We start from the raw sequence: 17,188 nt of genomic DNA, 5'->3' as shown, positions 1-17,188 counted from the left end.
TCCTAGTAGGATAAAAAAGAGTTAGGACAGCTTACTGGGACACTGGGAATGGATGGTAGACAGTTCTTTACCTGTCTGGATATGAGTCTTACCTGCGTTTGAATTTTTCTCTGCTACTTAAAGAAAGTGTTTCTCAAAGAATTACTGAACTATCCTTTTGGTAGTTGAATCCTGAAGCAGTAATTGCTTCTCATCTGGATTCTCAGAATTTAATGTAATATTGGTTTCAGTTGTGCTTTTAATTACTTATTTTAAGGTTAAATAAAATGCTTGATTTTAAATCTTGAGCATAGTTTTGGGTTTTGCTTAAGACATATGACAAATTATATTTTAAAGGAAAAATCATGCAATAGCTGGGAGCTGAGTTGAGTGCAATATAGTGGCTTCAGCATTTACAATGCAATTAGGTGCTGTTCTCTTGCAATTAATGGGCCAAATAACACTCCCACTTACTATAATAAGCTTCCTGATATGAATAGGAGATAACTGAGATTGATACTGAGACTTATGGAAATGCCCTGTTCTGCAGAGATGCAACAGGGAGAGAAAGGCACCTGCTGAGTTGCTGTTTGTGCTGCTCTTACCCCAAGCTGGTTTTGGTCTTGGTCTATACACGAGGAAGCAGCCTCTCCCTCTTCTCTCCCTTTTCATAAAAAGAAGGCAAAGGGTACCAGATGGCATGTGTTACAGAGCTTTTCCTTCTAGCACAGAATTTATTTCCAAGATGTAGAATTGTGAGGATTCCTTCAGTCATCCCCCCAGAGTCACAGGTTTGGTATCTCGCCAGTGGCATGTAATACACTTCCTGGCATGCTGTAGGAGAAGTAAAATTAGTTCAGAACTTCACTTTACTATTGCAGCTTTTTTTTTCCTCTGCTATTTGAACATGCCTGGAAAAGGATCAGTGTTTAAGGTTTATTAACCATTTCATTTCTGAGTGGGCCATATCCTCTCAGCCTGGTTGTAGAATTGGACAGTTGTCAAAATCTGGACTCTGAGTCTTGTTGCTTAATACCATGTGCAGGTATCTCTCATTCTTTGTTGTGTTTCCTTGATATGGACTAAAGCATTGAGAGATAACTGGAAGTGGCTTTAAAAAAATCCTTTGTTTATGTAGCTTTTCTTGCGAAAATATTACTGGTAAAATTTTTCAGGAGTTGAGACTTCCAGATGTGGTTTCAGGGTTGCTTTTGTAGACAAAAGAGAAAGAAAACAAACTAGAAAATTCAAGTAATTATCGTAGATTGTTTCTCTTAACGTTTTCAAGTGAATTTAAAGCTTGAAAAAACATTTTAAAATCCTTATGAAATAGTTATTACAACTCAGTGACTATTATATGCTAATAGATAAGTGATTATTATATACTATTACATGTTTCTCTGGTTTGCAAATTTAGGTGCAACTTAGCAAGTGTCAAAAGAAAGGTCATCTCAAGGGACTTCAGCAAAAAACTTCATTTAAGTATTGGGACATCACAACTAAATTCTTTGGCATTTGCTTGCTTTTTTTTTCCTTTAGACAAAATTTTTTAGTTATGTTATGGGTATGAGTGTTTATGCAAAACTATTTAAGGTTTGTTTTTTTTTTTTTGCTATTCCTCTTACACATTCCCTTGTCATTTTATGGTGTGCTGCACTGTTATCTCAAGAACAATACACATCACACTGTATGCATGTAGTTGAGGGCATGTTTATATGAAAAAGGAGATTGTTTCTGTCTCGCTCTAATCCATGTTTGTACAATTCTTTCAATGTCTTTTAATTGTTTTGAACTCTAAAATGAAATGACTTCTAGATAAAATGAGCTTTCAGCTCTCTCCTTTTGTGACAGATTCCAGAGCATCTCTACCTCAAGGCACGTTTGGTCACCATTTTGCCTTTGTGACCCTTCCTAACCTGTACCACTCAGCAGGCTAGCACTAATGTCAGTACTGTTTACTTGGGCAAGACTGATAGCATCCAGGTGGAGTTTCCAGTCCTCATTTTTTTTTTTTTTCTTTCCTTTTTTTTCCCCTCCTTTTCTTTATACAGCCATGGAAGAGTCAAGCAGTGGAGTGTTTTGCAGATCTGCCAGTTTTTTACTTTACAAATTAGTTAACATTGTCATTTTCTTCTGCACAAACACAGGATAAAACCTCCACTCAGTGGGAAATGGCATGGTTTAACTAACTTCAGTGGTGTTATACCACTCTGAGGTATACTAAGGATCTGGCTTGTAAATCTGATTTTTTTCCCTTTATTTGACCTTTTCTAAATACATTTTCTTTACACTTTGTGGTCAGCTTGTAGTCCTCACTTCTCACTGAAATACTGACACCAGCACACTTTGCTGAATTAATCACTGTATGCTGGTTTAGTGACACCAGTTACTCAAATGCCTTTTCTCTGCTTTTGTTTCATTATTTCATCTAGATGAACAAGGTTGTTCAGATTAGTATAAATCACTCCACTTTCAGCTTTTGACACTTATGATTTAGGTATTGAACTACTGTCCTTGGCAGCTGAAAGTTGCACATTCTCTGAATTTAAGACTGGAATGTAATTCTTGGCAATTAATAATAGATCATTAGAAATACTCTGAAAGTATCCACAACTGAGCTGTAAAAGCGCCGTGACTGATCAGAATCCTACTGAGTGCTGCAGCAGCGCCTGTCAGGGAGAGAATATTTAACAGCGAGTGCTTGCCTTCCTCTGCAGCACCAGCTCCTCCAGCCAGCATGAAAGCAGGGTGGGAAAAGTCCCCGGTCACGTCTTCAGGGACCAACCTCTGCAAAGAGCAGAAATACCATTAGTGTGGCAAACTGTGCCCGCTACTTCTCCAAGTGCAGGAAGTGCAGTGTAACCCCAGTGCTGGGCTGAGGTTACATTTCTTTAATGCACACCCATCAGGAGCCTGCCCCTGGAATGCGGCGGGAGGCTCCGTCCTTTGGCTCCAGCTGCAGAGCTCGTGATCCTACCTCATCTCCAGATAACAACTAATGTGGTGGCTGTTTTTCCTTCGACTGGAGCTCCAGGTTGATACCTGTGTAGGTTCCTGTAGGAGATGAATAGATGCTGCCCACTGAATTTTAGAGAGAAGTTGCTGAATTAATTATTTGCCCATTCAAAAAATACTGATTTGTCAACAGGTGCAAATCGCTAAGGATGAAGCTTTGTAAACATATTTTACTTCCTTCCTTTTGGTCTTGAAAGATCACTCCTGATTGCAGGGTGGTGTGCAGCCCTCCTTGCTGTGCTCACCTATTAGCACTGCAGCATCTTTGTCACTCTGCCACTGAGGGTTTGTGCACTGATGACCTAATACTGAGATGTTAAAGCTAAACAAAGAACCCTAGGAATAACAATTTGCTGTTCTCTAGTTTTAAACTTAAAGGAAAATGTCTGAATTTCTTTCTGATTAGAACTGCAGACTCACATAGGTGAGTCTTTCATTCTTTGTTCTACATTAGTTTAGTGGTTGGTCTGTTTAGAAGCTGAAGTTCCCTGCAATAGCAGAAAAAACCTGTTTATTGTGCCTGTTTTCTTGTGAAAGTGAGTCACATGTTCTTTTGTTATATTTATGGCAGTTGATTGAAATGCAAAGCAAGAACTCATTTTAAGGTCTGTAGACTTGATAAAAAATATCCATCCAAGAAAATAGTCAAGATTTAAGACTCAAGCTAAAATTTATTTATCAAAAAATGACACTGTCTTGTTATTAATTATTATGCCTTTGTTCAGGCGCACAGTCTCTCTTGCTGCTTTTATTGCTGACAACTTACTATGGGCTAATGTTAAATAAGTTTGAAAGGGAATTTAAACTAAGGAATCTGAAATTTTATGCTATTATCTTGATCTGGAAGTGTTTTCTTCAGTCTGTCTAGAGGCAAGAGAGAAGGAAGGGAGAAAAGATGATACTTACTGAAGCTAATCTTCCTAGGCCCCATATATCAACATTTCTGTAGAGTCCTGTGCAGAACTAGGCTGAATATCTGCTTTAGGCTCCTGCTTTGAAACACCCACAGAAGAAGCCTCTCACTCTGCCCTGGAGATAGAGGAAGCCTGGACAGAATAAACTCGGAATATCCTCTGCTGATGCTTACTAATTGTTGAAGTCAGGAAACTGTTGTCCTAAGAAAAGCTTACTCAAGTTGCATTCATTTGAATGCATGGTTTTCAAAACTTTACCAGCAGTTAAGTAACACACACACAGCACAAGGCAGGCTGGCTCTGAAACAGCCCTTAGTTCAGAATGGTCCAAAGTCAGCATTCAGCCCATTAGGCCAAATTATTTGGAAAACTGTCTAATAAATAGATATAAGTCCAAATGTATTTGAACTTAAACTTGCATTAAAAATTCTTCATTTTTTTTAAATGTAGAGAACCATTCCAAAAGTTTTGTTGTTGACTGCTTCTGAGGTGTTACATTTTCACATGTAACATCGATTCAGACAGTGTTTCTGCAAAAGTTAGGTGGTTGCTTGCAATGCTAAAATGGACTTTTGCTCAAAAGAGAAGACATGTCTGGCTTTATTGCTACTTCAGAAACTTAAAGAAAAGAAAAAAAAATTAAATTACACCAATAAAATGGTCTTGCATCATACCTAAGGTCATTAGCATCTGGCTTTGGGAAGCTGCCAAAGGGAATGAATTTCAAAGACTGAGACTATTAGCTGAGAGCCTGCCAGTCCCAGGAGGTCTTACCTCAGTCTTAGAGCAAGAGCTTCCTGGCAGATCTTAATAGCTGTGACAGTACTTTGAGTGCAGGGATATCACTTAGGAGTGAGTCTAGAACTACATACGACTTGGAAGAAACTTTTGTAACACAGTGAATGGCTCCAGGAAGCCACCCGAGCCCAGCAACCGGGCAATGTGCAGGTGTTGCCTGCTCACAGAGGTTCTCTCTGCTCCGGGGGAAAACAGATGCTTTTCTGCACCTGCTCTACTTTCAGCCCAGCTCAGAGGAATGCACTGCATTAATCTTGTACAGAGGTGACCAAGGCAAGGTGAATCGGCAGGGTCTCTTCCCCAGCCATGAACAGGCAGCTCTAGATGAGCACTGCTGTATATAAAGCCTCAAGCCAAGAATAGGCAGTGCATATGTATAGAGGTACTGCTCCTGCTCAGTCCTCCAAACACTTCTCCAGCCAAAAACCACAATCTCTTCTAGCTAATCTGAAATGAGTCACAGTCAGATTGTTTTGTAAAGTCCCCTTTGTCAAGCACTGAGGATGGGATGTATGGTTGTACATTTTCTGCCTGTTAGTGTGACACTGCAGATCAAAATATGTGCCCATCCCTTCCAGCAGCCTTTAACAGACACAGCAGGGAGGTCAGAGGAATGCAGGATCTTCTGGGGTATGAACAGCTGCCCAAGGGTGTGCTTTGGAGCACAGACATCCATTTTAAAAAGGGAAGTGTGTGTATGTGTGTGTCTGTGTGTTTTAGCACATACATAAAACCAAAAAGAGCTTGGGCTGAGGCATCCAGGAAGCGAACTACCAAAAATAACCCATTAAATAAACCCTCCAAATAAATAAATGAAGCAAACCTTCAAGTCAAATGTATTACTGGTATTAATTCCTTTCCTTCAGTGCTTTGTCTCTTTTCCAGTGTGTACTTCTCTACGCAGTGTCAGTTATTGTCCCCAGACATGAAAGAGCTGGTGTTCTCACCATGTTACTGACAGAAGTGATGGAATTATTTCACTGATAGTAAAATGAGTGAGCATAAGCACAAAGATTCATCAAAACCTGCTTTGCTTCACTTTTAAGTTCACCCTCCTGTTGTTCTTAACTATTCTTGATAGATCATTGGCAATCCAGGTGTATTAGAAAGAAGTGTCTAAAATCATTTGCATGGCTATAGACGTGTACAAACATGAGACATTTGTTCCAATAGTGTATTGGTGTTGCAATATGTGGAGATGAAATGCATCTTCTTCAAATAAGAACCACTGTTGTTCCACAGAGAACCTGTGGCTCATCACTCTTCTATAGAAGATCATTGCACAGCAGAATGAATATTGCAAAACATAGTTCAGGTGATTCTAAAATGGGATGGATTACTGCCTTGCTTTAACCTCACTAATGGTGACTGGTCTCAGTTCAGTTCCTGTATGGATTCTTTTTAGTTCTCACGTTGCTAAAACTGGTGTCTTTTTTCTTGGGTTTTTCTTTTCCTGATAAATTGAATCATGTTCAACAGGATCGGGGAAAGCAAGGATTTGAGTGAACTGTGAAAGGAAAACATGCTTTTCTTATAGCTGACTCTCCAGGGCATGATTTGGGTGGTAGATGGGACAGGGTGGGAAAGCATGCACTATCTGCAGGCCCCACAAATGTCTGTGTGATGCCTTTGCTCAACAGCTAAAATAAGGCATAATTTTAAATATCTGCTTGTGCTATCACAGGCCCTGTGGATTTTGTTGTATGAGTAGCCAGAAAAATTTTTGCAAGATGTGGAGAAAAATTTTTTCATATTGTTTACATTGGTTCAGTTGGGTTTTAATTACAGGTTCAGTGGCATCCTTTGTGCAGTTTTGTCTGTAAAGTAAAAATTTAAAAGTGACACACAAGTCAGTTAAATATTTTTAAAATGTTAACAATGTTTATGCTTAAATTTTACTTTGAAGAACCATCTGAATCTGAAAAAAGTATTTTTGACAAAGACTTAGCAGTTTGATCCAAAATAAATTTATGAAGAGCTGCTCAAATACCTTTTCCAAACTGTGATTGGAAAATAACTTGTCCATCTTTTTGCTGTTAGTGTTAAGTAAATCTAGTTCATTGTTCTTAAAAATGTAATTTTTTTTTGTTTTTTAATCTGGAATACTGATAGGCAAGTTAAAAGGAGATCAGTACCCACTCCACTCCTGCTGTAGCTGCTTGGGGCCAGGTACTGGCTTTGCTAATTGGGTGCTTTTTTGCCTAAGGCAGCACAGCAGGATGCTGGACCTGGTGTCCCCTCCACCTTCCCTACATGTGTGCTTGAATGATGCTTGTGCTTCCTGATAAAGAAGTGTTTGATTTCAGAGAGAAGGAGCAAATGCTCTTTAGTATGGATGTCTTTCTTTTCCCAAGATCACTGTTCCTTTATCAGCTCATTTATTTGTCAGTCATGTTTGAAAGTCCAGCTGAGTGTTCAGAGCTTTGCAATTTCCAGTCCTGGATATGGTTACTAGACACCTGAGATTTGCAAACTGCAGGTCCTTGGTAAACACTTGTATGAAACTACATTTATTTAGTAGAGAGATAATAAAGCAGGTATCTGCTGTACTCCTGGTCCCAAATGTTGTTTACACAGGCTCCTTGGGCCAGTTTTTCTGATTATAACTGGCTAGGTGTGATGCAACACTTTAATTGGTACATAAAATAAGCAGTGTGTTCCATTGCTAATGGCTGGACTGTACTGAGCAGCTTCTAATTAGACTAAAGAAACTCCAAATGCTGGCATTGTCACAAACTGGCTTTCCAGCTACTTATTTACATCACAAAATCTGTGTATGAACATAGCTTTTATCCCCTCTTCTTGCAAACACGTGTTTCTCATTCTGTGAGGCAGATGCTTCACAATGAATGTCATCCAGGTTGTGTAGTCTGGAGAAAGCATCTTGATAAACAGAATATGAAATTTCTGTGGCTAGAAATGAGTTTTTAGAGCTTTCTAAAGAAGCCTATTTTTGTAAATAGATGTATTGCAATAGGGTCTTCTATTTCTCTTTACTGGCCAGTATAATATGCTGGTTCAGCACAAAGACATCTTTTTCTAAGTGTATAGGGGAAGAGTTTGTAAAGGGGGCTATACTGTACTCTGCTGGTTTTATAAGCAGCAGTTGCCACTCGCTTCCTAAAATGGAGCTCAGAAGAAAGTGTTATTCTTGGGAAGAGGATAAATCCACAAAACTGACTGAATGACAGGCTGTCTCTGTCCCAGGTTTATTGTATAATTTTGGGAAATCACAAACTTACTGGATTGATCAAGGGAGATAATGCTTTCAGTGAGGGTTGTGATGTTTTATTGATGGGGTTTTTCAATGAAATGTGTTGAACTTACTTGAAAATAATAGTGTCAGAGGTATATGGAGTTTTGTACAGATCCGGTATATTTGTTATTTCTGGGAACTAAGCAGGTTGATAGCAATGAGGGTTTTAATGTATTCAGAGTATAAAATGGTGGCTCTTTGGTAGCCCTTCTTTACTCTAAGGGAAAATTAAGGATCACACCAAGTACTTAATTTCTATTTGAAATTGCAATAGTTGTTTTTTTTTAATAGAGGTTGTGTTGACAATACCACGGACTCATTTTAGCATGAGGGATTTCAGAAGAAGATAGCACTAAATACTCAAGCTGAATTTAGTGTTTCTTCCCTCTTCAGGTTTTTGTCTGTGGAGTTTTAGTGCTCCTTTAATCAGAAGTCACAGAGGCTGGATGCCAGCTGCATCTTCTGTTTGAGGAAAAGACAGTTCAAAAAGAATATTCTCTTAATAATCTGTTGGGCAAGGAGCTTATGTTAGAGCCATATCTGGGTGAAGAGTTTAACGCAGAAAAATTTATGACAAGCTGGGGGCTTTGGAGCAAAGCATGTGGCTGGACTAATAAAAATGTCTCACAGTTACTGCTGGAGGGCTTGATCCTGCTTCCCTTCAAGCAAGCGACACAAGTCACATTGGCTGTGCAAAGGCAGGATAAAGTCTTTCAGCTTGTGGACAGCCTCAGCAGGAGGGGACACCTGTCCCAGCCATTGAAAAGGCATCAAAAGTTATCCTGAGCTGCCATTAACCCCATGCTGCTCCAGTATGGGCTGTTGTGGGATGGTGGCCTTTCCATCCTATAGGGCAGTGACCGTTCAGCTTGTCTCTCTAGGAGCCCCAGACTCCTTCTTACCACCACTGTATGGTTTATTTTAATACTAGGGCAACATAAAAGAGAAAAGGAGGTTTGTGAACAGTCACACAAACGGTGTGTGTGTTTAGTATACCTGAAGGCTCGTTACTTCCTTGTGGTAATCCTGCCAGGCCTCCTCCTTCAATCGCTTCTGTGTCGGTCTGGCAGTCAGCTTCCTGCAGATATTTTACCCCAAACCACTGCTCCATAAGAGACTTCTGTTTTACACCTGCCACCCTTCTTATGATTGCATGATTTCGCACCTTGTTCTAGCCCTGGCACTCCTCCAAGCAGTTCCCAAACGTGCACTAAAAAGTGGTTGGTCTTGAAGCACTTTTCTTTTCCACTTTTCATGCTACGCATACTTCCCTATTATTTTAAACCACGGTATTAATGGAGGGAAAGCCCAGGTAACCAGTCCAGGGCTTCAAAGTTATTAACAGGGCAGCTCTGGTTTCACCTTAAAATTGGCTTGTGCTTGCTCAAGTGCATTTCAAGAAGCATCAGTGATAAAATTTAAGGGACTCAGTAGCCAATACAATACTTAATTCATATGACCTTTGTTTTTCTTTTAATTGCTTCTCTCTGTTGCAACACTCAAACATTCCCACAAGTTATTTACTTCCCAAAGTTGCTAGCTGTCTGTGGCATCCCAGCCACTTTAACCAAATCTAGTGTCCAGATCACTCGGATAGATACAGCTTGAGCTGACTGTTTAGCTCCAGTCTGAACCCATTTAAGCTGATAATTTCTAGTATGCAAGTCTGTTGTTAATGCTGCCTAAATACTGGGTAGGAGAGGTTCTGTTTTTTCTATAGTCTCCTGTCAGAAAGCTGAGACAGGGATTGGCAGAAGGAGGGAAGGGGCTGGAAAGCCTGTAAGCAGAGAAGGGCTCTGTGCTGGAAGTCTGCTCTGTATCCTGGGTTCAGAGGAAGGCAAAGTGGTGAGGAGATGAGAGGAGGGGAACTGCGGAGGCTGCCTGGGCAATGGGGCAAGGCAGCGTCGGAAAATAAATGAGAGCTCACAGCAGATGCCAATTCCTCAGCCAGCTATTCTTGGCAATGAATATAAAGCTTAAAGCAAGGAAAAGTTATATTTATTTATATATGTGTGTGTTTGTATAAGTATTTATGTATTTTATTTTTAAAAGGTTTCTCTTATTTCCAGGTTTTAAATTATTTCAGACGCTGCCTCTATTGGAGGTGCCACAATAACTCAAAGCTTCACAGAGACAAATCTATTATAGCTTATATCACAGGAATGCCCAGAGGCCTCTTGTAGGGACAAAGCCCCATTGTGTCAGATGTTATGGAAACATCGTGTATATCTTTGATTTATAGTGGATTTTGAATCACCCCTAATAGTTTAATATTTTTTTCTCATCAGTAAGTTTCAGTTTTCATGCTTTGAGAGGGGCTTTGAAAGGGCTTTTCTAGGTTTGGGGAAAAATTTCTGTAGATCACTACAGCCACCTCTGCATACAATTTTTATATAGCACCATTGGCAAATACCAACAGTAGGCCATAAAACTAGATATAAGTGATTCAGAAGATGTATCATAGTGATAGATTTGAACAGTAACTGTAAAAAGAATAGGAAAATGATAATTTTCCTTTTTTTGTGAAGTAATCTTAGAATTGAAATGTCCCTTTGCCAGTGAAGGATTTAGACATTCTGCGACCAAAAGTGATGGAAGCAGAAATGTGATGAAAATACTAAAGGATCTTTAGGAAAAACTTAGTGTAACATTTTCAGTTCAGTATTGTCAGTTCTGGTTTTTTCCCCAGTAACAGTAGGATTTGTCCTAGCTGTTGCTGAGCTGGTTTTTTGGGTATGATAATCTTACAGACACTAGGTTGACTGTGCAGTATAAAGTTGTCCTATTGAGCATACCAATAATAGGGTTGTTGCTTGCACAATTTAGCAGCAAACTCTGTAAATGATATTGGAGGCCACTAGGACTATTAATTTATTTAACAAGTGCTTCTGTAATGTTATAGCTTTGACCAAGAATGGTAATTTTATTCATTGTGTGAGCACAATAATTTTGAATTTGTTCAGCATAATAAAATAGCATCTGCTTTGCACGAATGTTGGAAGACATTTGGACTGTGGCTGCATAAAGTGCTGGTTTGTGTTAGCCAGAATTCCAACATTTTTTTAATGCCACTCACATCATCAAGGTATATCCAAAGCTACCACCAAGTAGCCAGGCAGCTTTTACTGCAAGTTTCTCACATATTATCCTTCTGCACTCCATTTCTAAAGTCTTATCTCCCTTGTCCATAGCCAAAAGCTACTAACTTGGAACAAAGTTCAATCAAGACCCAAACATAATGAAGAAGAAATCACAAAAGATGGAGTTAATGGCTCTGGCTACCGCTGTGGATCCTTTTGCCACAGGCTCTGAAAGTCTGGAAAATTAATCAAAGTTCAATCAGGGATGTATGATATTGCGGCTGCTGCTGCAGCAGTGTCTGCTGTCACCTGGGAGCTGTCCATTAAAAACAGCTCGCTGCAAACCGTCCTGCTATCGATGTGCTATCCCACTCGGAGGGGGTAGGCAGATGCTACTCCAGGACATTGCTATGCCTTCTGCTTTCACTCCTGGGTAAACTTCAGAAGTTTAACACATATTCTAGACATAAAAAGAGCAGGCACATGTCTGGACTAAGTTAGTAAAAGAGGCAGCTTTGAAGAAATCTACTAATGGAGGATGGGTAACGCTTTCAAGGAAGTTTTCTTGGAATGTCACTGTAAAATAGGAACTGAAATTTTCTCCCAATCAATTAGAAGAGTACATAGATGGGAAGAGAACTGAGAATTAAGGTTTTGGTTAATGTATAAAGCTATAAGAAAGAGCAGAGCGGGAGACCTGGCAAGTAAGCCTCTATGACAAGCATTGTCATAGAAGTGACAGTACTTTGTGTGGTTGTTGAATTCAACCATTTGGTCAGAAATTTGTAGCTGGTGAGCTTGCAAAAGAATCTTCAGTAGATAAATTAGTAAATTTTTTACAATAATTCTTCATCCAAAATGTTTTAAAAAATACAGACTGTTAGCTTTTTATTTCATTGCCTGGGAAAAACATGTCCTGTGACTTGTTTGATGTTTATGATTAAAACTTGGCAGGAGTTGTAGGCAGGGAAAATTCATCTTTCATTTTATCAGTCTGCCACTGAGACATGTCCTAGTCATCTCTCTAATACTCTAACACTCCCATGAAACAAAGCAAAATTGCCACCACTGCTATTACTGCTGTGTTACTCATCAGTTATTATATGCCATGGTTTAAACGGTTAAAAACCACTACCTGGTATTACAGAACAAGAAGGACAGAAAAAAGAGGAGAAAATAAGAAAAAAAGCCATAACCAAAAGGAAGGAAGAGGCTGGAGGCTGTGAAAATAAATACAAAACTCCACAGAGTAGGTGAAGGGTCTCCTGTATTGGTAGGATTCATCATCTTTGGGGGGAAAAAAGAACACTACTGTTTCAGGTGTTATATTGCCAACTTTCCTTTCTTTAACCATGTGAATATGAGCGGCTACTGGTTTTATGGCAGGCATTTTGTTCTGACTTTGACACACCTCTGGCCCAGTGTCACACCCTTTGGCCCCAGGGCACAGTCCTGGTTCCTGACTGTTCCTCTTATGACAACACCAAGTCTCTGGAATTCTGTCTCAGCCCTTTCAATCAGATAGCATAAACATGTCTGTCTCCCCATTGTATTTCTGCCTGGTTCATCAAAATGGCTTGACTGAAATTACTGGTATTCTTTTGATAAACCATTAGTGTTAGAAAGGGGTTTGAATTTTTTTGTCAATTACTAAATCTTGGTGACAGGCAGAAAACTGCCTGTTAAAACTTGTGTTGTAATTTGAGGATTAAATACTGCACCTCTGAGAAACATCAGTATCAAAACTGATTTGCTCTGAGAGACTTAATGTTGTTAGGAGCTGCAGTCTGACAGGGTAGATTCCTCAATAACAGAGTTAGCAATTAAATGTTTTAAACTCCTCACAGTATCTGCAAGATTTGAGGGCAGTTGGTAGACCTGTGCAGAAAGGGACATGTGCAGCCAATACAGCATCCACCTTAATCCCTGACAGTGAAAGACTTCAACTCCCATTATTGTTTGGTTATTAGATAAAATTGGAAAATTGCATTTCACTTGCTAGAACCTTTCTGATCTTTGGGAAGTTCTCAAAGAACTCAATTTTGCAATTTTTTTTTTTTATTTTTTGCTAGCACTTTCATGCAAATCCATCCCAGACTAGACTGATCATGCATAAAAAGGTGGGCAGAGCTGTCAGGAGCCTTTGGGGGTGTTGTTTTTGCTGCAGCATTCCCATCTCACTCTTTATAGCCCTATCTCTAGCTGGGTGGGTATCTCATTCATGTGTATGACATTGTATATGGAAAAATGATGCAGTCTTTTGCCATCCATTTAGACAGAAGCTGTATGCTTCACTGTAGGTGAAAATGTTTAGAAAGGTAGAGAACAGTTAGCCAGTTTTTTATCTCAGCCCAGAGTGGGGGGCAGTGGGAGGAAGGAGAAAAAAAAGTCTTTTAGTGCAGACTCTCCAAAACAATCTAATAAACCTAATTTGGAGATTTCATAAATGCCCTCAGGTCTTAGAATGAAATTGTTAGCATTCAACAGACAGAATTGGGTGAACTCACCGCTGTGGCATATGTGAATATGCTTTTGTTAGGAGCACTAAAATGCTGTGCTTGTTTGTCATCAAGTGTATGCTAAATGTCTTTTGTTCAATGCAAAGCTGCATTGAAGGATAGACAGTAAAACACTAGAAAGTGAAAGAGTGGAATAGAGTAATACTTCAAGGTTAATGCTAGCAATGTGTTAAGTGGGGCACTGTATAATTCTGGTGATCCTAAGATAGCTCCAAATAGATTTACACAAAGAATGAATAATCCAAATTGGTGAATCTAAATATACAACTATAGAAATCATTGGAAGTGGGGGAAGGCTTTGGTGGGAGGATCATCAGCATGGCTATCTCAAGTAGTGAATAATAGTAAGATATGACATGAACAAACGTACTGAATTCCTCAGAGGAGTCAAACCAATTCCTTTGGTTTATTATATTTCATAGGTTAAAGCTATATGCTAAAAGTATACAAAAAAGTATACTAAAAAGGTTTTGGTGTTCGATGCCTTATTATGCCACACTGTATAAATATGCTACTGTTAATGCTGAGAGATTTGCCTTGAAAAAGGCTGTGACTTAAAAACACCAAACTTTATTAGATGCAAAAGTATTACATAACCAAATTTTTTGGAGGCAAATATGGTGACATACAGCAACCATTAATACGAGTTAAAAAGAAACTTGCTGTCCAGGCCAGTCCTAATTGTTAATTGCAGTTTCTTGGTCTTAGTCAGTGGAGAGGCACCAGGAATGGGTCAGTGGTACTGGTGTTGGTGATGTGCCTCTGGGTTTGCCATGCACATTTTAAATGTTAGCATTTTGTAATGACTTCACTATTGTTTTGGGCTACAGAAAAGTAATGCAATGAACAGTTAGATGAAAATTAGTGCTGAAGCAGGGGTGCAAATGCAGAGAGTGTTCAATAAACTTATCTTGCTGGGTTGAATTTGTCTCATTTCCCTAAAGGGGATGTAAGCAGCAAGATGGGGCAACATTTAAACTGGTTAGACTGTTAGCAGAAAACAGTTTTGGACACTTTTTAGCTTAGGCTACCTTACAAAATCAGCCTGTGTGGAAATACTGAACAAGAAATTTGAGTTTCTCTGTTGCTTAGTGAGAACTGGAGCGCCCTGTCCTTCCACACATCTTAGGAAACTTTATCAAATACTTTATGCCTTTAGCAGGCCTGTTTGTAGTTTGACTAGTGCTGAAAACCTGTGCTGCAGCACACTAAGTTTAAATCTCTTTTCATCTTCGTGTGTGCATGGGTTTGTTAGATTTTAAAAAACATTGAACTTACAAGTGGTTTGAAACCCACAACTGTATGTCTTGCTGACAGATTATGAGTTCTCTTCACTTTCAAAGTCCATTTCTTTCCCCTCCTACTTCCTCAAAATCTTGTGTCCCTGTAGTCCTGGGCAGCAATTCCTACTCCTGTTGGCTTTTCTCCCTGAAAGGTGACCCAGTGGAAGGATCATGGGGCTGACCACTGCTTCACATTTCTTCTGAGAAATGTTTAATCCACACGTCTCTCCAAGGCAAGTGAGCAAAGTATTAGATTAGTGTGAAGATCTTTGCCAGCACTGATTTAAGAGAGGGACATAGTGTATTATGTGATTGGAATTTAGGCCAAGCAGGCGGGACAGGGAGGTTAACGCCGTTGTGCAGTGAACTCTGGGAGGAACAGCGAGAGACAGCAGCCTGTGCTTGGGGAATTTAGAATTTACATGCTCATTTGCCTAGAGAATGCAGTGGCAGAGCAAACCTACTCCCAGTGTTTAGTCAGTGCTTGGCTATTTTCCTGATAGTCTACTTAGAATGTTTTTTGTTTTTTTTTTTTAATCAAACACCAAAATTCAGGTCATTATATAAATTTAAGAGTCAGGAGAAATCTTTTCTTGGGGATTTTATTGTACTTTGTGCTGTATGACTCAGTTTTGTTTGTAGTGATTCCCTGCAGTTAATACCCATTTTAAAAGTACTGTAGATATTAAAATCAGTTAAGAACAGCAGCTTTTTGTTTATAGTTTTATAGTTTCATGTGTTGGAACTCTTCTCAAAACCATAAATACTCTTGCATTTGGTCGAGAGCAAAGAGCACTTCCTAATCTGCCCTGCATCCCCCTACGTTCGTGCTGCTCTGAGCACACAGGCTGGGACATGGAGAAGAAGGAACAGGCTGAGGCAGGTGGGAGGAGAAAGCTGCTTTTCTTGGGCTGCATTGTTACACTGTGATTTTTGGTATTTGTGATGACATAGGTGGAATTCAGAGCTGGGGACCTTTTCCTTTGCCCTCAGCACTGTCCCTGAGAACATAATGAGGTGCTATAGTTTCCTCAAAGAGTTTACAATTTACATAGATTTAAAACTAAAGAAACAGTAATTTAGAAGCAAGGAAATATAAATCAATTTAAATAACTTACCTCAGGTCAAATAGCAATTCAGTGGCAGAGCCCCAAGTGAAGTCCAGGACCTCTGTCTCGAGGCTGGTACCCTGTCCCAATGTCTGTTTCTTTTCACAAGAGCTGGTTTTCCAGGAATTGGAAGAAGCTTTAGGGAAGTCACCCTCTGCTTTCTATTTTGGTCATTCTTAAGATACATCTTGGTAACTGCTCTGTACAAGTAAGCTTGAACTATGAATCAGCTGAAATTACTGAAAACACTGTTAATGTACCAGTATTACTTTAGCAGTTGATCTGTAGATGCTAATCATGCCTTGCACAAGTCACATTGTGCTAGGGATCACTGGATTCTGCTAAGAAGTGCTCAGGTAGTAAAACACTGAAAAATTGCTAATCAGAAATAGTGAACAATTTTAAAAGAGCATGAATATGCTCCCATTAAATATTCATTGAAAAAGCTTGAATAATGAAAACAATGCTTAAATAAAAGACTGTTAGTAGATAATTAATTAAGAAAACAGTAATTTGGTCCTAAATTGTTTGCTAAGGATAGTTAGACCATTTAATAAGAATTATCATCTTCCAGGCAAATGGCAGATAGCTAGTAAATAGGTTTTTCCTGGGAACTCGCTAGAGGGAAGAGCAGCTCTCCACACATCTAAGTTTTAGTCACTTATCATTTTGAAGTCAATTCAGAGCTCCTGGCAGTTTATGTAATCTTAAGCCACTCTTCTCACCTTTGTTGCAGAATTCTCAATCATGTTGAGTCCTTTTTAGTTAACATCACTGCTTATTTCATTAAGAAGGAAATACAATTTTAGTAACAAGGTGTGCCTTTGGCTTTGAGTTAACATCTCGAGACAGCAGCTAGGTTTTGTGCCCATCACAGAACAGATGCTATTAAAACACTGCTGTTAAGAATCAGTTCAAATAACACATTTTTTGGCCATGACTTCTTGGGCTCTTTTTCCCACCGTTTACAAGACCAGTGATAATCCACATGTCCTGCCTGGTCTCCTCAAGAGAGAAGTGCCTGGGGTGTCTTCCAGGGCCCAGAGGTGGCAGTGGAGCCTCAATGTGGTGCTCTGTTGGGAATGGACCAAGTCACCACTCGTGGCTGGCTCTTGCCACACTTCAGTGCTTTTTGCCAGAAGGATCTGGCAGACCATTCTAGGAAACTCCATCCCCCTCTCTGTTTTTCTACCTAGTTCAATAGCTTAGCAGGAGAAACAAGGCACAGAGTGGAG

This window comes from Oenanthe melanoleuca, chromosome 10 (assembly GCF_029582105.1).
Source record: "Oenanthe melanoleuca isolate GR-GAL-2019-014 chromosome 10, OMel1.0, whole genome shotgun sequence".
In the NCBI taxonomy this organism is placed as follows: Eukaryota; Metazoa; Chordata; class Aves; order Passeriformes; family Muscicapidae; genus Oenanthe; species Oenanthe melanoleuca.
This window is presented reverse-complemented; position numbering follows the sequence as displayed.